At 39.0% G+C, this 21722-nt stretch overlaps 1 long non-coding RNA gene across 5 annotated transcripts; it reads right to left on the bottom strand.

Moving 5' to 3' along the window:
• Positions 1 to 1339: 1339 nt before the first annotated feature.
• On the bottom strand, positions 1340 to 19532 carry LOC122987689. Of its 5 annotated transcripts, none has more exons than XR_006404561.1 (5): positions 19354 to 19532; positions 18679 to 18848; positions 12129 to 12174; positions 2502 to 2563; positions 1340 to 1687 (listed from the first exon to the last, which is right to left on the bottom strand). It is a non-coding gene; the product is annotated as an uncharacterized LOC122987689 (long non-coding RNA). The 5 variants fall into 5 exon arrangements; XR_006404562.1 differs by lacking the exon at positions 19354 to 19532 and adding an exon at positions 18509 to 18591 and having other exon boundaries at positions 18679 to 19036; XR_006404559.1 differs by lacking the exon at positions 19354 to 19532 and having other exon boundaries at positions 18679 to 19036.
• Between the last annotated feature and the right edge of the window lie 2190 nt (positions 19533 to 21722).

The following is a 21722-nucleotide window of genomic DNA, read 5'->3' as shown; positions in this document are numbered from 1 at the left end:
TACGTAAGGCTTGCAATTACTCAGTAAATTAAACTCTTCAGTTTTCTCCGTCTGTTTTGAAATTGTTTTCTTCCTACTAATCAAACAGACCTCAGGTAGTTAAAATTACTTCTTCCCCCTCTATGTGTGATATCAGGGTACCTCAGGGTAGTATTCTTGGTCCTTTACTCTTTGTCCTGAACATTAATGACTTCTGTCTCTGTCTCTTCGTATGCAGACGATACTGTAATTTTCTTTTCCAATTTCTGATTTTAATTCCTTAAATATAACTGATCCCAGGAACATAAAAAACTGAATGTATGTATTTCCATTCCTCTAGGAAACGTTTGTCTATGTCTCATCCCATAGATCTGGCCAACCAGAGCTTTACTATAATGCAGAATTTTAAATACCTTGGTGTTTATCTCGACACCTACCTAACATCTGAAGATCATATCCAGAAACTAATAAAAGAGTTGAAAAAGAAAATGTATGTTTACATCCAGATCAGGCCACATCTTACACTTTCTGTTTCTAATACATAACTTCATGCCGTCATACTTTCAAAAACGTCCTGTTGTCTCCCAGTTTGGTCTCTTATTACCTCAAAACTTATTGAACCAATAGCCAGACTCTACAATAGCTTATAAAATTCATCTTTGTCCTTGGATACATCATTGTGTAGTATTTTTACAATCTAAGTCATTAAATTATCATAATTATACAGTACTTAACGGTAATACATTTGTATTACCAACTATATTATCACCTCCTTCCTTCTCCACTTTGTTCTATGTTGCCAAGATATAGCTTCATAAGACTTGGAAGAATAACCAGAGTTATTACAAATGAACTGAAAACTATACCTGCTTTTAATAACAGTTATGGTTTAAGATTATTTTTCTGCACATACACTAAAATTTGGAACAAAATCTTACACAATCACATTAGAAATTCTCCCTCCTATTCACAATTTAAACATTTACACAAATATTTCTTCTTCTGAATCAAAACGATAACTCAATAATCAACCTTACTGTTCCCTCTGAACATTTGTTTACTGTTGTTATTTGTGCTAAATGCTGTATTCTGTTTTAGCCCATATATATATATATATATATATATATATATATATATATATATATATATATGAAGATTGCTTTTTTTGCCCTGTGGAACAGCCTGCTGGAAAACTGTTTCTAAACTGAGTCAGGCCCACAGCTGGTAATGGTTTCACATTACTGTTTTTTTCCTGCTACAAGTAAAATAAAAAATGCAAATGCAACAATAATAATAAAGACAGAGAGATTACTGGCAGCACATGTGCCCCGAGCCAACAGCAGTGAATCAGGATCATCAGGGAGCTCCAAAACAGGTCAGCAGTATCGTTATTGTTACTTTATTATTTGACCCAATAATTAGTTGCATCACTTCCTTGTTTCCAATACTGTTTTTGTTTATTGTGACTGATATTGATCCATTGGCACAGCACAAAACCCAGCCAGATGTTGGCAGCTCCTCATCATCGCTTCTCATCTCAGAGAGTTTTTCAGCAGCGATGTTTCGTTCCAGGTTTGGCTCGACTCTCCAGCAGCTCGTCTTCCTCCGAGTGATGAAACTGCTTCTTTTTCCTTTTAACTTCTTCCCAAGAAAGAAAAACAAGAGCCACCAGACAGCCGGAGGTGCAGATTTCATCAAGCTGGGATCACTGATCAATCAGAGAGCAACACAGAGCAAAAAACATTTAGACGTGAAATGTTGTAGATTATTTATTTTAACCTATTTGAGTCTTTTCAGTTTACTGGATCAATCAATCGACAGAAAATCGATCTGACATTTGATTTTTATTGGTTGTGTTTCATCTGGTAACAAACATGTGCTTGTTACATCATCATAAACTACAGCAGCATAATTCTGCCATCATGACAAAAACTGTTTGCTCAGTTTTTTCTCCTTATAAGGAGAAAATATCACGTTACAATAAAAAAAGAGTTTCTCGTTATGAGAGTTTAATCATTAAAACGAGATTCTTAATCTAATAAAACAACTTGTTACAGTGAGATGCTTATTCAAAAGGAGAAATGTTTGTTTGAATTAATTGATCTTTCTTTTCTTTTGTTGGACTGAATATGTAATGAAATTCTGTTCTCACTAAGCAGCCTGGAACACACAGACAATAAAAGCAAATACAATTATAAGAAAACTTAATCATGAGAAAAGCATTCTCATTAAAACAAAGATGTTTTCTGGTTATATCCAGATAGTTTTTTGTTATAAGGAGAATGTTTTCTTGATAAAATGTGATATTTTACAAGTTTGTCTTAGACGTCACTTTGAGCTACTGTAACTTTTCCAGTATATTTGTCTTTAGTGAGACTCAGATACACTGGAAAATTGATTATTGGGGGAAAAATCTGTCCTACAGGAATAACACAGATACAGCTCCTCTCATCTCTGCGCTCTGTTGTGTTTGTGTTTGTGTGTGTGTGTGTGTGTGTGTTTCTGTGTGTAAAACTGCTTACCTGAAGAAAATTGTCAGGTTGATGAGCCCACTGTGACCCTCATCTCCTCACTCTGTCACCTGCTGACATGCACAGGAAAGTGGGATGGGATTCAATGTGTGTGTGTGTGTGTGTGTGTGTGTGTGTGCGCTGTCTCAGGTTTATCTTGTTGTGATTTCCTGAATGTTATGGCCTGATTTTGATGATAGCAGCCCTCTGTCAGCAGTCTGCAGAAAAACCTCCTATAAGCACTTCTGCCCCGTTAGTACCAGCAGAGCTTCAGTACTCCCCCAACACACACACACGTATATATAAACAGTGTGGGGGGGGGGGGGGGGGGGGGGGGGGGTATCAGACTTCCTACAGCTCTTCATTAGTTTGTTGTTCTCTGCATTTAAGCGTTTTTAAATGAAACTAAATTAAAAACTGATTTATTGCAGCTCCACAGCTGAACTGAATAAACTCTTATTGCGAAATGTTACTTAGAGTTTGGAGGAAACACACACACTCCTTTATGGAAAAAAAGGAGAATTACCAACAGTCAGGTGTCCATAGTAACAGTGAAAGAGGTTTTTCCTCGCTGTAATCATTCCTCCTGTTCATACTGGATATTAAAAGATCCTTCAAATGTGTTTTCAATGGAAGTGATGGAGTCCAAAATCCACAGTGTGTCCACACAGTCATTTAAAAGTCTGTGTGAAGCTTCTATTCAGCTTCATCAGTCTGAGTTAGTCATATCAAGTGGATATCTGACACATTTACAGTCTTTTTAGCATCAAATTCCCTCTTTGTGTTTCCTCGGACAGTGTTTCCCTGTTGAGCTGCAGGTGGAAGTATAGTAACAAAAAGAGGGACTTTGGCACTAAAAAGACTGTAACGTTGAAAGATATCTACTTGATTTGACTCATTTGGACACTGAAGCTTCATATTAGCTTCAGATAAACTTCATCACTTCCATTGTAAGGTCATTATGAAGGGATCTTCTAATGGTCAGTATGAACAGGAGGAATGATTACAGCAAGAGAAACATCGCCAGTTTTGGTCCAGTGTTCAACGTACATGAATGTGATGTGGGTCCTGTTCACACCTGGTATTAACATGAGTCTTCAGTGACCATTTGTGATCGGATCTCACTTCCCTCCTCTATATGCAAGTGAACACATACATCATATCCGTTTGCAAAGACCAAATTCGTCGCTTGTCCTATTGACTTCCTGTAGCGCCTCTCATGCAGCTGCGTGTCTCCATTGAGAGAAGTTGTGCGTATGTACGTACGAGGCACAGCAGCATAACTTCACTGATTATTTTAATCTCCGACACGCCGACAGCAGCGGTCAGGATCTAATGTTTTAATTAATGTTCTGTGTTCTTCTACACATCCAAAAGGTCAGTTAGTCCAGGTTCATATTGTTTGGAGTAAAGCAGACGTCCTCCTGATAAATCCTGAGCTCATCATGTCGAGCAGCGCAGCAAAACTAAAAACTGTAGTCATCAACTAGACATGTGGGAGGAAACTATCCAGCAACATTTAGCTTCTTAAATATTTTTTTTTTTACACAGACAAGCGAAAAATTAATGGTTAAACTTCTACTCCAGTTGTCGTTTTGATGAGGGAAACGGTTTAGCAGGAGGTGGATTTTGTTTTTTTTAACTCTCATGAAAATGGAAAAACAAAATAATGCGTTTCTTTATCCTGTTATCAGACAAGTTGAACAGCTTCGGACGGAGGTTCTTGTGTCTAGTCTGCCAGGAAATAGAGGACGTCAGTTGAGTAGACTGTCCGTCGATGTGGCCCAGGATGCATTGTGTTTACTCTGCTAAATGAATGTGGTCGCATGTGGCCCAGACCACCTCCCAATGTGGTCTGAGTGAGAAGGAGGAGATGTTGTTGTTTTAAGGGTTTTAAGGCAGTACATCACATATATTAAACCCTAAGGACTGCAGACTCTCCCACTTATCCCACCAACATACCAGAATAACAGTAAACATAATATAGACCAATATAAACCAATCAATCTTCTAGTATCTAAACAAGTGCAGCAAAGCATTCATAGTAATCAATACATGCACTCACACACACACACAGCAGAGGCTCGTCTATTAGATAACAGAATAAGCTCCTTTAAGTCTGGACTGTGGAGGAGAAGCTCAAACATTTTACTGCTCAGAATCAGGTTTGTTGTGTTGAATCTGATAATGTTAATAAAATCATCACTCCAGTGAATAATGATGTGTTTTGACATTATTATCAGACCAACAGAAAACTCTGTTAACTCCAAGTTAGCGTCGTCTACTCACCAGGATTAGAACCTCGTAAAAATAGATTTTTTAAGACAAACAGAGTTGAGACGTATTTGACATGTTTGTCATCATGTTGTGTGTTTTTTTTATATGTGACAGCCTGTCAGCCTAATAAAGATCAAAATTATACATTTTGAGAACTAAACATGCTTGTTTTTTCCCCTTTTTTTTGCCTCATCAGTAAGCAGCAGAACCATTCAGATGTCTTTTTTTTATTTTAAGATGAATATTTATCCGTATCAGTGTGTGTGTGTGTGTGTGTGTGTCGGGAACTTGCATCTCTTGTGGGGACAAGTCTATGTAACGTCCTCTGAAGTGATGGAAACATGATTGTGTGTGTGTGTGTGTGTGTGTGTGTGTTTGCTGTAGTAGCGCCCTGCTGCGCTGGCACACAGCTATTGATCTGGCAATCTGAGGAGCAGCAGTAAGTGGAAGGTAAACAAGCTGCTCGAGGCCTGATGGAAGTCTTGTTATCCAGATTGGAGGGTGAACAAGGCAACTCCGCCTCGGATTTTTTTTTTTGTAAGTGTTTATGGTATCCCCCGTGTCTCATACCTCTTCAATCAATGCTCATGTATAATACTCAGCACCGGGTCTGATCAAAGAACAACTTGGCCCCCATACTCCTTTTTTTTTTTCCCCCCCTTCTCGCTCACTCTCTCTCTCTCTCTCTCTCTCTCTCCTGCTGCCTCATTTGTTCTGGAGCTGCCTCAGTCACTCACTCAGCTGAACGTTCAATCCACCGAGGAAGCAGAAAATTGAAGGGAGTGAGGGAGAAATGATGGTGTGTGTGGGGAAAAAAAAAAAAACGCTTTGCAAACCAGAGAAACAGCTGAATGGATACGGAGCTGATTTGTTCCCACAGGTGGTCGAGATCCATAAGAAGACTGAGAAAGATAAGAGAAGGAGAAATAAGTAGAGGGATTGATTTTCACTTAACATTTAACCTCCGATAAGTGAGGCACATAAAAAGGTTTTGATTTTTGAATGTGAAAACTCATCACGGATGCTTTTGAATGAAATATCGGATCATTTGAACATTTTATTGTGATTTATATGTTGTAACAAGCTAATCATCAATCCATCCAACACCTATTAGTTCCATGAAAAATCCTACTGCAGTAAAAGTACATAAGTATTATGAGCTTGATGTAATTAAAGTATTGCAGTAAAAGTACATAAGTATTATGAGCTTGATGTAGTTAAAGTATTGCAGTAAAAGTACATAAGTATTATGAGCTTGATGTAGTTAAAGTATTGCAGTAAAAGTACATAAGTATTATGAGCTTGATGTAGTTAAAGTATTGCAGTAAAAGTACATAAGTATTATGAGCTTGATGTAATTAAAGTATTGCAGTAAAAGTACATAAGTATTATGAGCTTGATGTAGTTAAAGTATTGCAGTAAAAGTACATAAGTATTATGAGCTTGATGTAGTTAAAGTATTGCAGTAAAAGTACATAAGTATTATGAGCTTGATGTAGTTAAAGTATTGCAGTAAAAGTACATAAGTATTATGAGCTTGATGTAGTTAAAGTATTGCAGTAAAAGTAGTGGTTTGGTCCCTCTGACTGATATATTATTATATATGACATCATTAGATTATTAATAGTGAAGCATCAGTGTTAGAGCAGCATGTTACTGTTGTAGCTGCTGGAGGTGGAGCTAGTTTACACTACTTTATATACAGTTAGCTAGTTTAGTCCAGTGGTTCCCAACCTAGGGGTCGGGGCCCTCCAAAGGGTCAGCAGATAAATCTGAGGGGTGGTGAGATGATTAATGGGAGAGGAAAGAAGAAAAAACAAAGTTCTGATACACAAATATGTTTTCAGTTTTTTGGACTTTTTCTCTAATCTTTGATTTTTGCTGAAATATTGGATCATTTGAACATTTATTGAAATGAAAGCATGTGAGAAGTTTAGAGGGAAAAATCACTATTTGGTGGAGCTGTTAACAACTCATAGACATGTGAAATGTGACCCCGACTACACACTGCTTTTTGTAAGATGTCAAAAGACAAAAAGGTTGGAAACCACTGGTTTCATCTTTAACAATGTGTTGTATTTTAAAAGCTTGTTATATTATCCATTGTGTCAAATCTTCATCTGAAAAGTAACTAAAGCTGTCAAATACTCAAGTAAAGTACAAATACCTCAAAATTGTACTTTTCTCTTAGTAATATCAGCTACAAACATAACAAACTGCTTTCTGAACGACTGGCAGGGCGTCGAGTTTATGAAGCCTCGTTTCTTTGAGGTTTATTTCTCAGTGATGTTTGTTTGTTCATTTATCGGCTGTGTGTTTGTTTGTTTGTTTGTTTGTTGAGGGCCGTTAAGTCGTGTCCTCTCTCTACGAGCGGCTTCGTGCAGCGTGACATCATCCGTGCAGAGAGTCTGGACCAGTTGTATTTATAGATCAGCCTGTCTGAGGACGAGCCGGGAGCCGGAGAGTAATGATGCGCTACAAATGGGACTCATCCAAAACTCGTTCTCCTTTTGCCCCCACACACACACACACACGGCCCTATTAACCTTCACACACACGCACACACACACACACACACACACACACACACACACACACACATATATATATATAAAACACACTGGATGCATTTCTTATAGATTGAAAAGCTTCAAGCAACAATTTGCCAAGTTCTGCATTAAATCACTAGGAGCATAAAATAATCATATTATATTATACAACATTAAAAGTTTCACATTAAAACTCTTTACAGCTTCTGTAAGTGTTTTTAATTTCTCCAAATGCTGCAGGTTGCAGGATGATTTCACCACAACTCAGTGCTGGAAAGTAAATTCTTTACTTAAGTGTCGTTTTCAGATACTTCACTCGACTGTTGGAACTTTTTATGCAACTTTTTACTTCTACTTCATTACACTCGCTTAACAACTGTAATGACTTTACAGATTCAGATTTCAGAGACTCTGGCTGAATCTAAATGTTCAGACTTGACCGCACTTGCAGAATACAGCAGGACATTCAGAGGCCGACAGGCTTAAAATGACAATTCATGGTGGTTTTTGATGTTTTTCTTTCTCAACAAATCTCACGTCAGACACACATGATACTTGTTTGTTAGATCAGTTCGTTGTTGGTTTGGTTCTGCACATTTGCAGATTTGTTGACAGTAAGAAAAATATAGAAAACCAGCAGACTGATCCTTGAATAACGTGGATTTGTTTATTATAATCTGCCATATGTCAGGTAGGTGAGAGGAGCAGGTGGACCCAAACGCAGGAGACAGCAGGCGGGCAAGATACGATGCAGAAATATTTAATGAGAATTCAAAAGTCGCTGGAACAAACCAGAAACGCAGGAGACACTGAGACACAGTAACACTAACCAGGAACGCAGAATAAACGCAGAATAAACACAGACGACTCGACAAGGACTGAACTGAAGACTGGACTATAAATACACAGGGTGTGATTGCAAACGAGACACAAGTAAAAAACATGAGATAATCAAACACAGGAAGTAAAGGTGAACCAGACACAAGGAGAAAATATTTCAAAATAAAACAGGAACTAAAATAAACAGACAACAGGTGACACAACACACAGGCAGACTGGGAGCAGATAAACTGGGGAAGACACTGGGAGCAGGGCTGGGCTAACCAGCACATAAACACAGGAGGAATAAAGGAACACACAAAGGAAACACAGAAAAAACCAGGCAAAATAAATGCATCACTGAAAACTCAAGAGAACTAAATAAAGTTCAGTCAGGATGTGACACTATAACAGGCGAAGGTTTCTGTTGAGGGTTTAATGTGAGTGTGATGTTCGCCGTGTTTATCACTTCCTGTAAAGAGAAAATCTCAGTGAGCTTTCTGACCAGATGTGCTGCAGCTGTTGGTGTAAAGCGACAGATCCGCACTTATCAAAACCATTAAGAACCGTTCAGAAAAAAAACCCTTTGAGACGAGTTACAGGATCAGTAGTTTCAGTTCATCTCCATGGAAACACTTAAGCCCCGTCTCACGGTGTATTTTATCCTCGCCGACTCGATGTGTTGACGGCTGAACACATCACCGTACGTACGGCTGTCCGGAGGCTGAGCGTTTAGATTCGGCCTTTGATGCTTTCTGCGACTGAAAGCACCGAGAGGAGCTGAAATGCGTTTGTTTGTTGTGAGGAGGAGGAGGAGGAGGAGGAAGACGGCTCCTTCATCCTCACAGGTGGTCATGTGATGGATCCCAGACAGTCATTCATCTCCTTAATGGGATGTATCTGTGATGTCCTGAGGGCTCCCATCAGTGCCAGTTAGAGAGCAGAAAATTAGAGGCCCAATAACCGTCTTCTGCTTCCCTCCTCCTCCTCCTCCTCCTCCTCTCAACTTCAAATTCAAATGTGCTTCACTGGCATGACAGTAATTATGTAGAATAGGTCCTCATCCGGTGTGTGTGCAGGGTCCTCGATGTAAACACAGAGTAAACGAGAGAAGGGGATGCTCCCACACGGCCGCGAATCATCCGACAACTGCAGGACGCTACGTTGCAGAAGTCGCCACATTTCTAATATAGTTCTAATATATGTTTTGATAACTTCCTGTGTGATGATCACTCATTTTAAATGTCAACACAGCTGATCTCACAGCTCAGCTGATGTTGGCAACCTGATGATGTCATGATAAAATAATGATTTTATCTGCAGCGCAACATTTTGGCACGATGTTCAGCGTCTGACACAAGAAACTGAGAAATATGTGAACTATATATATATATATGAACTAACTATAATGTGAATTTGCTGCGTGTGTGATCACAGGCTGACTCCCTCCCGTCATTCTCACCTTCTCTCTCTAGTTTTGCTGAATATGTAGACAAAGAAACAAATGAAATGCATCATTTAAAAATAACTGTAAGACAACTGTCTATAAATGCAGCTGATGTGTCGCCCATATGTGAAGCAACTACCTGTGTGCATATATTATGTCACTTATTTCATGATAACTTGGCAAAAATAACATTATACTGTACTAAAAGGATTGAGGAAGATGGATGAGAGCGTCCTTAACACGCAGGAAGTCAGTGAGTGATGCAGGAGCAGAAGAGTTCATATAAAACTACATTACATCACCTCATCGTCAGCAGCAGCAGCAGCAGCAGTGAGGATCCGCGGCTGGAGTTTGCTTTTAAAACGCTGCCATCAAAGGCTGCAGCGCCTGTAGGAACGAGCGCCTGCTGCATCTCTGAGCTCATCATTAATGCAGCTGTTAATGTGTTTCGCATTCACGCCGCTCTTCGTGTCCAACCCGCCGTGAGCTTCAGGCTCTCTCTCTCTCTCTCTCTCTCTCTCTGCCGTCCTCAGCTGGCTTAACAGACTCTTTCTGAAGCTTCAGTTCAGCTTCCTGCAGCGAAGTAAACCCTGTTCAATATATGAGATGTTTTTCCCCCTCAATAAAAATAACAAATCTTGTGTGTTCATGCTTTGCCTAAACTCTCCTCATATCAACCTATCTGCACATGATCGCCGCCTGAAGCCCTGGACGTTGGCTTAAATCTTATCTGATCACCTGCTGATCCCTCGAGGTGCATCATCGATTACAGCCGACTGAGAAGCTTAAAGGACGGGTTAACCATTTTACATTTTAAAAGTCTGTATTGAACCAACAGTCAGGAGCCCAAATGATCAGTGAAACCTGTTTTTCTTGCTGTAATCATTCCTCCTGTTCATACTGACCATTAGAAGATCCCTTCATAATGACCTTACAATGGAAGTGATGGAGGACAAAACGTATTTCAAAGTTTATCTTGAAGCTAATATGAAGCTTCAGCGTCCAAATGAGTTAAATCAAGTAGATATCTTTCAGCGTTACAGTCTTTTTAGTGTCAAAGTCCCTCTTTTTGTTACTATACTTCCACCTGCAGCTCAACAGGGAAACACTGTCCGAGGAAACACAAAGAGGGAATTTGATGCTAAAAAAGACTGTAAATGTGTCAGATATCCACTTGATATGACTAACTCAGACTGATGAAGCTGAATAGAAGCTTCACACAGACTTTTAAATGACTGTGTGGACACACTGTGGATTTTATCCTCCATCACTTCCATTGAAAACACATTTGAAGGATCTTTTAATATCCAGTATGAACAGGAGGAATGATTACAGCGAGGAAAAACCTCTTTCACTGTTCATATGGACACCTGACTGTTGTTTTAAGATACACTAGAAGAATTGTGAACCTGTCTAATCTAGAAAATAATTGACAGATTAATCAATAATTAAAATAAATTGAAGCCTTTGTCGTCTCACACATATTTAAATCCTGAGAAATGAAACATAAAAGAAGCCAAAACTCACCGGGAAGCTCGTGTCACTATTCGCAATTATAACTTGTGCTTTTCCTACAAATGTCTGCTGTGAAAAAGGTGTATTAGATGGTTTCATGGTCTCATTCAGTCCTGTCTGCAGAAGTCGTCCACACATTTCCATCTCTGGTACAAGGAGCTCCAATATATTTAGAATAAACAACAGAAACATGATATCTGTATTGTCTGTAAAAACTACTGTAGTTCCTTCACTTCCATTGAAAACACATCTGAAGGATCTTTTAATATCCAGTATGAACAGGAGGAATGATTCATGGAAATGAAAAAGTACAGCTTGTATGTATTTAGATTCCCTCCTTACAGAAACATGTCTGAACTGTGATAAATACATAAACTTTCCTTTTTTTGTTACTTTTGAAAAGACGGCAGCCAGCGTGACAGCGACTCATTGATTTAATCCACAGAAGAAAGATTTTACTGTCAGTTTGCGTTCTCGTAGGTGGTGGGCTGCGTTTGATTTGTATCATATGTTAAACTTTGATACCTGCACAATTTATCACAGTACGGATTTCAAACTTCAGCAAAATCCGAGGATGTCAGCAGGTAAACAAACGAGGAACAGCTTCTGTTGAATAAATACATCTGCTGACTGAAACGTTGCAGGTTTTGCAACATGTATACAGCTCTAAACAGATTTTATATTCTAACAGTTTCACTTTTAAACAGGATATGGCTGGTTATTCAGTGAAAAACATTAAAGTAATTTAAAGTGATGCAAATGACAGGAAACGTCCCTTTATAGCTTTTGTCACTTGCTGAAATAACAGCAAATATATTTTGCCAGATGTGTGGATGACTGGTAATTTCCCCACTGGGCTGCGGAGAAAATAATGTAGCCAAACAACAACAAATATTATATTTTATCCCAACAGAACAGCAAAACATCAATAAAAAAAAAAAGAGAGAGAGACAGCAGTCTGCATACAAACACAGTGAAGCGTGTCGACACCTTGTGAGCCAGATGGTCTGAGAGATGCTCATCAATACTCACTCATCTGCAGTGTCTCCCCACCTCTTCCACACGATCAGTTTTAAATCTGTCAGAGAGAAAGAGAAAAAGCAGCAACAATCTTAGAATTAAATGCAGAAGACAAAATACTTTAAAACAAAGATGTGAGAGGAGCTCCCCCGAGTTCTCCCGCACAGTCACGTCAGAATAAAACACCTCTGACAGCATCGACACTTCAAATACGTCCCTGGAGTCACGGTGTGTAACTACACCGCACATTTCAACACACAAAAAAAAAAAACCCACACACACACACAGGCTGCAGATGGATATGTGTAAGTACTTCACCCACAGGCGCTCTCACACAAATACATACACATAAGCGTAGAGACGTACAGGCGCTGGGTGATGGAGGAGGCTGCTGGATTAGCTGAATTATTATTTCAGGCTCCTCGAGGGAAATCAGCAGCCGAGCACAAAATACACCTTCGGTATCTGCCGGCTATTAACATCAGACATGATGGAGTCTGTCGCCTGATTCCACGTTAATGCGACTCTCATTGTTATTCTAACTCTGGTACATCCACTGAAGTACATCACAGATCTCTAAACATTAACGTGTTTTACTGCTGCGGGCTGATGATGAAGGCGAGCGAGAGGCTTTAATTTGACACCGTTTATTACGCATTTTATCACAATGATGATGATGGTGATGATGATGATGGCGGTGATGATGATGACGATGATGACGGCCGCTTGTAATGGCGCATCACTCCGAGTGACGGTTAAAGACGGTGAGAAGCTGTGACTTGTGGGTTATCGACGATGCAGATAAAGAGCCTGTATTCTCAGCGGAGGAGATAATACGACTTATTGACCGTGAGGCGAGAGCCTGATTTAAAAAGGTTGTCATGGGGACGTTTCTGCGCCAAGGACCCGTGAAGGTCGATGTCTAACAAGGCCGGCCGATGAGCGTCATGTGGCGGCGAGGTGATCACACACACACACACACACACACACACACACACACACAAGACTGGTGGCATGACAAAGCTCTGTGATGAATGGAGGGCCTTATTGTGAGTGATGTGATGATTACCATCATGTCCTCAGAGGCTTCAATCAACCTTTATTTACACAGAGCTGAGTGACACAAACAATGGGCCTCGAAAACAGTTTCCTTCATGAGTCAAGTAAAATTTATTTGTGTTGCCTGATATCACAAATCTTAAACTTGCCTCAGGGGGCTTTACAGTCGGTACAGCAATACAACATCCTGTCCTCAGACCCTTGATTCATTAAAAATGGAAGAAACCTCAGGAAGAGCGACAGAGGAGAGATCTCTCTCCCAGTATGGACAGACAGGAAATAGATGTGTGTAAAGTCGTGTGTGTATTTATGACATTCAACTATTTTCTTGTACTTTTCTGAGTCAAAGGTGATGTCCTCAAATGTCTTGTTTTGACAGTCCAAAATCCACAGATAATAAGTTTACTATCATTTATGACACATAAATGCTTCTCACATTCAAGAAGCTGCAACCAGCAAATATTTAGCATTTTCCCTTAAACAATAACCAAAATCCGATTATCAAAACAGTAAATTTGCTGTAGATTGATTAATTGTTTGACCTGAAATCATAATGTTTTAACCTGAATTTAAATATGATACAGAAATCACACAGAAAACCCAAAACAAACTTGATGCAAAGTGAATATTATGTTCAACTGATCAGAGCTGCCAAGTTTTGACTTCAGCTTGGCGTGAGATTTGTTCCTTTGCTGCTCTCAGTCAGCAGGAGAGACGATGTGCTGCTGCCAGAAGAGCTGCTGACTGAGATTACTCTGAGCAGCATGCATGGGAATACATAACTATATAATAGATTTGTGTATATTTCTGGCTTTTCCCCCCTGACGGTCTGAATAACTCGCTGCTGCTGCTGTTGCGCTGTGCTGCTCTGTCTTGTCTGTCTATGCGCTGTCAGTCCTCTTCTTGCGCCGTCATGTTATGAGTTATGAATTTGTTTTTCATGTGTGGCATGACAGCGTGTGAAATGTGTTAATTGTGTGAGAGTTGGCAGCTCTGAACGTATCATCATCATCATGGCTGCCAGTTTACTGAGAGGTTTTTTTTTTTAGATGTGATTATTATCATTGTCATATTTCAGCGCAGCAGCTTCTACGTTTCAGTAGTTGTTGGAAACTTGTGTCTGCTGATTTCTAACTGGAAGCAGGACTTGAAATTCTTCTTTTAACTTTTTGGGAACATTTTTGTGAGTGAAACTCACCCACAAACAGTGCAGAACCCATCGCCTTATATGGACATTTTCTTAATGATTAAACTTCAGGAACATTCACATCCTCATGAGCAGGTAACATTCATCAGGCTGAAACTGGAGATTTACATAGAGTTTGTCACGTTTAGGGAGTTTGTTGGATCACTGGTATGAACAAACCTCATAGAAAAACATCAGAGAGGTTTAGGAGAAGAAAATTAAAATTAAAAATCAGACTGAGCGGCTCCACTGTAGAAGGAGATGCCTTGCTCAAGTGCACTGAGAGTTTGACATATCATACTATCTAAAAGACAAGCAAAAAAAAAACCCTTACTTCCTGTATGTGCTTCACAATAAATGCTGGTAGGCCTTAACTGTGAAACTAAGTTTTGACAGTAAAAGCAAAAATGACTGATAATATAGTTTTTAAGTTGTTTACTGGACAAAGTTATCATTAGATTTTACTACATAAAAGTAAGTTTATTTGTACAACACCTCTCAAGAAGGCAATTCAAAGTGCTTTGCATAAAACATAAAATGCATTAAGAATCAAGATAATAAAAAAAGAGATGATAGGATTTAAAAAGAGTAAAATAAAATGTAAGACAGAAGACAGATGAAACAGCATGAGATTTACAGTGCAGTCCAAGATATTGTATTAGTAAATAGTCCAAAATGTAATGTGATATAAAAGGCAGTGGCATGTAGACAGAGAAAAGAAGAGGCTCGAGAACGGAGCCTTGGGGAACTCCGCGTCATGTTCGTACCCTCAGATGTGATCGATACAAAGTAGTTCTTGTCCTTTAAACCAGGTTGGCACTGTGCCCCAACAGTCCGACCCAGTTTCTGGTCTAATATGATGTTGTGGTCGGCTGAGTCGCATGCAGCACTGAGATCCAATAATACCAAGACTGAAAACGAGGACTGACGTTACATATTTCCTGCTGTTTTTTTTATTCCAGCTGCCAAAATTTTGATGTAACGTTTAGCTGGTATCTAAAGTGAAATAAAGGTGAAAGTTTCTGTCATCAGCACAACCCACAGACCATGTAATTATAGAGATTTAAATACCAGACAGCAAGTGGGATGAAAAAGGTGTCAGCTGTGCAGTCTTTTTCATCTTCAACCCACGTAATGAATTAATCTTTTTAGTTATTTATTCAGAAAAAATGTCAAACATGTTCTGGCTTCTTAAATATCAGGAGTTTCTCTTTATATTATTAAATTACTGAATTAAATGTCTTTGGGTTTTAGACTGACAAAACGAGTTGTTTGAGGACGTCACCTTGGCTCTGAAACCATGACTTTTATAGATTAAATATTAATCTAAAACATTTCATGACAATTTGAAAAAAGATAGTTTCAAGTGCTTTCTTTTTTTGTCCTGATTACTTCCTGTTGATGTTAATCTTTTCTTCTTGTCAGTGCTCTGGTTGGTGGTGGCTGTTTTTCCCTGATATGTTGTAATCACCTTCCGTCTTGTTCTTTTTGTTTTATGGTGGCTGGTAAACTATCAGAGACTCACTATCACCAGCGACTACTATTAAGTCTGTAATTGGTGTCTTTGCTTTTATGACAGAACCTTTGTTCACACCTCGTTGCTTGTGGACACGGATACGACGTATCACTTTGGAAAAAGTAGGATTTAGTGGCCAAAGTGAAAGTAACGGTGGGTTTGGTACATTATTTTTATTGTTTAGAAATCTAACTTTTGTTTTGTGTTTACTTTTTGGATATTAAAAAGTTACAAACTTTTACTTTAAGACATTAAAAGAAGCACAAAATAACTCCTATGTTGAGTTTTCATATAAAAAATCTACTTACATTCTGATAAATAGTCTTTGATTCACATCACGACCTTTATGTTGTTTATCTGTTGATGACACAAAACTAGAGTGCTGATAATGAGAGAAACTAATTTTAAGAACACAAGGAAAAGTTTTTCTGTAATTTTCTGTCTTTGAGGGTAATATTGATTTCATCCAGACTTCAGTCAGCTCTGACTCCAAAAGACCTTTCATGGTCCATTGTTTACTTCTGACTGACAGGAGGAGACGGCGGGCGAATGCTGGTGAAAATAAATCATCAAGGTCTTTCAATGAGAACCTCAAAAGTTTCAGTCTGACGGAGAAGAACCTGTTCTGCTTATTATCTGGTTGAGCGCTGAAGAGTTCCGGCTTCTGTGATGTGAAAAGAGAATAATGACGAAGTTCTGCCTTCTTGTTGTACAGCTGATTCGCTGCATTTTGAAAAGGACATAACTTCATGGCTCTTGAAAAAAAAAGAAGAAAGGATCCTTTCATCTCTGTGGTGGAAACTCTTCAGCCCGCCCCGGCCTTCGCCTGTCTGATAACCACCTGAACCTCGACTCTGGTGTTTGCTTTCCACACAGTAAATCAACTGCAACTTAATAGTATGAGCTGATAAAACGAAAACGTCCTCTGAAGCTGCAGCCACGTCACATTTTCTTCTCTCAGTCACCAATTCCGTATGTCAACATATCTCACCGATCAACTTGTGAAATCAAACTGTCATCCTCAGATTTTCACAGGAGATATGAGGAGGTAATAATGTCTCTTCACCATTATGAGCTTCAGGGCTCCTGTCTCCTACTCTGTTTTTTTTGGTGAAGCAGTAGTAGTTAATGACTCAGGTGCAGTTAGAGGCGAGGGACTGTCATTACACAGAGTTTTATTATCTTGCCAAAATGAAAAAAATCCACTACAGCCAGCAAAACTAGTTGACTTGGCCAAGAATCTACTGGGGTGGCAGCTGCCATCCATAAAAAATGCCTTGTCACCCCAAGCTGCTATGCCAGTTTTGGACACTCTAATTAAAAATTATATGTATGAAAAGTTGTGGCTGGCCAGAACTTTACAAGAGCGAAACTCCAATGTCTGAGTGAATGCAGCGAGACATGCTGCTCCCCGTAGACTCTTAGGTTCTAACCCTCCTCCGACAGGAGCAGTACGCGACTTTGCGTGCATTCAGAGCGACTTCATCTTAATCAACAGTAACGGCAGTCACAGAGGAAGAAGAACATAAGTTCATACAGTGAAGGAATGAGGGAACACTTACTGTTCATCTATGAAGAAATTAGAATAATCAGAACATGCAAAGCTAGTGGAGCCCACATACAGTGTTTGTGGTGTTTGCTAGCAAGAAAACAGTTTGTCATGCATGCTCAAATATCTTATATGCAATCATATATTACATGCATGATGTACATGACTGATGCAAATACTGTGAAGTTAAGGCAAAGGCAGATTTGTGTTCACTTCGGAGAGATAGTAAGCAAACTAATTAACACAGTCTAGGCGAGAAGTTGTGAGGATGGCAGATAGATGTGAGATAGACAGAAGGTCAAAAACAGATTTTTTATCCCCAGAAAATAAGAAACAAACAAACAGACTTGCCACAGTGTGGTGCCAGGAGCTGTGAGAAGACGCTGGGTTGGTAACAGACTGATCACCCACCAGCTCCGATTTCTCCTGGTCCCACCATCACACGGCGAATGCTGATGGGCTTTTTTTTTTTCCTTAGCAGTGTTGCCAACTTCCACTAATAGAAATGCAGAACGGCCGCACATGGATTGCGGCGGGGTTGATTTGTTGAAGTCTGTGTTGTTTAATAACAGCAACTTATGTTTGATTCTGTGAGGGACGGAAATATTCAGTATCGCTTACGAGTGTCTCCGGATTGAACAAACACATCCAAAGTTCAGATCAGTTATACAAGTGCAACATACAAAAACACCCAGTTTAAAAAGCACCAAAATCACTTACTCCGCTCCAAACAAAAAGCCTCATTAGTCAGCAATGCAGTGACAGTTCATCCAAAGCTTAGTACCTGCTGAGTTTGCACTTTCACCACATTTTCAAATTGAAGCTCAGAAAAAAGGACTTTTGCCGTTTAGTCGGCGTTACTGGATAAACACTGGATAAACTGGATCGTTGGCAACACTAAATGTGTGGCTTCACAAAGTATAAGTGACACAATTGGTGAATATCGTCTTTATATGTAGATCTCTACCTAGGAGCCAGTTTAAACCCTTGTGGAAGTTTGACTGTGGGATCATTTGTTTGTATTTGTGTCACCAACGTGCACACGCCCTTCTCCTCTGGAAAAGCAGAGAGGAAGGGCTTACCTCATATAAATACCAACTTTTCTTTCCACCATTTCTTTCCATCTTAATCCGTGACCGAAATAACCACCACTGCTGCCTTGTACCTGTAGAGGAAGTCCCAGATAACGTCGGAAAACCAAACACTGCCGTGTCTGGGTTCATAACATCACACACAGCTTGGTGAATCTCACCTCCTTCTCCAGGAACTGCGTCTGGATCACTGCCACTTCCAGCGCTACTTAAAGCCGACCGGGGTCCAGTTCGATGACCTGTTAGTTAGGATCGATGCCAGGATTTCTCGGATGGACACCAACCGTGTCGTCTCAGCTGCGGATCGCCTGTCCATCTGTCTCTATGTCGTCTATGAGGGGCGGTTTCATAACTGGTGTGTCAAAATCAATAAATATTCACTGTATCTAGCAAGTCACACATTGCCTGAATTAATCTGGTTTATTACAGCAGTATGAGAAATTGTGTATAGATAAAGGCGCGTTGTTTCCTGTGAATAACGTTACATTAACATTGCTAATTTACTGTTAATTTGGTTAATTGCCAGGATATGTTACATTATAGACTACTGTATGGCTAAAAGTAGAGAGTAGATGACTATAATGTTTGTTTTATCCACACATAAGTTAGTGCATTCCTTCTAGGTTACTACACATTAAGTTAAAACCAGTATAACCAGTTCAGAAGAAACTGTATTGTATTTACTCTTGGTGTATTTTATGAATAATGGATTTTTAAGTATTGAGCTTTTCAAAGTAAAAGTAGCTCTTCTTTTATCCACCACAATAATGTAAACAGATTTCACGTAGTCTACCATCTACAATACCTTCACTACAACTCAGCTACAGATACGTAACCACTGGTGACTCATTCAGGACCGTCGCTAACACCTTTCGTATAGGGGTCTCCACTGTCTCCAAGATCATCCCTGATGTTGGCAGTTGTGGATGCCCAGTATTGTTTCTGCGTGACTGGTGTCCTTACGGAAGAACAAGCGATAGTGGGATTCTGGCCGACTCAGCTTTTGGTCAAGCGCTTCAATGGGGGGGGGGCACTGCCAGGTCTGGGAAGACTTGCTGTCAACAGGTTTAGGGAGGTTCGTGTCCTACTTCTCTACAGAGGAAAGTGTCCCATAGCAAGACACCATTTAGTGCACAAGCCCAACCACAACAGCTCTTTTAAGAGTCACTCACACATGACGATGAAGCAAACTGCAATATTACTTTATTTTATATCAGTACCAAAATGAACATACCTGTGCTAGGTCATCAATTCATATTCATATCATAGAACAGAGAACAATGTCTGCTTTTATTTTTATCCATGATATATTATTGTATAGGTAATACAGCTTTAACCCTCTCATGCATGGTGTCCACTACAGTGGACGGATATTTGGAAGCCATTTTGAACCATTTAAGTTGTAGTACCATGTCCCAAAGTGTTGTCTACAATTCCATCTGAATGTCATTTATGACTCTGTGATTTTGAGATATTGAATCATAAATTCAAAATGCCGTAAGGTGGAGGAAATGCACCAAGTAGCTCAGGAATATCTGTTAAATACTTTTATTCTCAGAGAAAAAAACAGGTAACAAGTATATTTTTCAACTAAGTAAGATGTTTGAAATACTTTTATCAAGTTTTTAATAATATTTCCTTGTATGTTATATTCTGTGACTGAAAATACATCTGTCCGCTCCAGTGGACGTCATGCAACAAAGGGTACATTCTGCCTATTGGGCCTATGACATGTTTTCCAAATATCCTCTTTATTATTGTAGTTATTTAATGTTCACTTGTTATTTAATGTTCGCACACACACACATATATATATATATATATATATATATATATATATATATATTGCCTATATTGATTTCCATGAATCACTTTTTACTCCATTGATGCATGGTGTCTACTACAGCGCACATGTCAAAATACAATATATTTAAAAAAAAGTTCTTGGCATGATTTTTTAACTTGTTTAAGAGTAAAAATAAACAATAAAAAAAAATATTACTCTGTGATTTAATAATTCATGCATGAAAGGGTTAATTTGGAACGTCTACACTGCATTACAACACAATAACAAAACAACAATAAACACAACAGTAAAAGCAGAGATCATTGTGATATGCTGACTTTATCAAGCAAGTCTGTGTTACATTTGCCGACAGTATGCAATTATTAAATAATAAATGGCTAAAACATGAAAAAAACACCAATGGTTGGACATTTGGTTTGTTCCTACGTAACCATCAGTCATAAAACCACCTGTGCTTCCTGTTTTTACAATGTGCATAAAGGGTCAGTTTTTAATCAGATAGGTTGACTCCTTGCGGCCATGATGTACCAACATAGTGACACCTCAGCAGGATGTTTATCTCTGTATTTAGAATATTTGTTTGAGATGTTTATTTATTTTGGATAAATGCAATGCTCATTATTCAGTCCTCCTCCTCTTCTTCCTCCTCTGTAACTCACTGTTTGAGCTCTCAATTAAGGGCAGTGATCTTCCTGGGGTTATGTTTCCAAAACATAACTCCTACAGAAAAGATAATGGAACAAAAATCGATTGATATTTGGTTTCCAAGAGATGACTTAAGCCCACTGCTGGCGCCTGTAGAGAGTCTGTGCTCGGTTTATTTACCAGTAGAACAACCTTGTTACATCTCTCAACCTGTCGAATCCCAAAATATGAGACTGTTTCAGTTTTCAGTCCTTGCACTCTGTAATTATATCTAATGAAAGTACACTATCTTAGTCAGACTAGACTGCATAATGTCACTAGCTGTTTCATTAATATTAGAACTATCAGTGTATTTATTTTTCTGTATGATTTTGGTGGATTTGTACAGTGAATCTTCTTTTATAGTCGTCAACGGCAACATACAGAAATACTGATGAGTTTGATTCATAGTCTGGCTGTTTACAAAGGTCATACATTACTGAAACATTTCAAAGATGTTAAAACAATAAAATAAAATATATAGGCAGCGACACAAAACAAAACAAAAACAGAAATAACAGCAAACATTCAGTAAGCAACACAAATAATAACCTTTCAATGTTCAAAAAGGGCGTTGGATGAAGTAAAGAACTTTTCTAGTCCTACTCCTTCATTATTTTTATACTTTATTGATCAAATCAAAACCAAAAAACATCCAAAACACCTTCCTCGGTCTTTCAAGTCCTCAGTCTCAGTCCAAGCGTTGGTCAAATC

Source organism: Thunnus albacares, chromosome 1, assembly GCF_914725855.1.
Source record: "Thunnus albacares chromosome 1, fThuAlb1.1, whole genome shotgun sequence".
Taxonomy (NCBI): Eukaryota; Metazoa; Chordata; class Actinopteri; order Scombriformes; family Scombridae; genus Thunnus; species Thunnus albacares.
The sequence above is the reverse complement of the archived record's forward strand: the minus strand, read 5'-3'. Positions and strand labels throughout refer to the sequence as shown.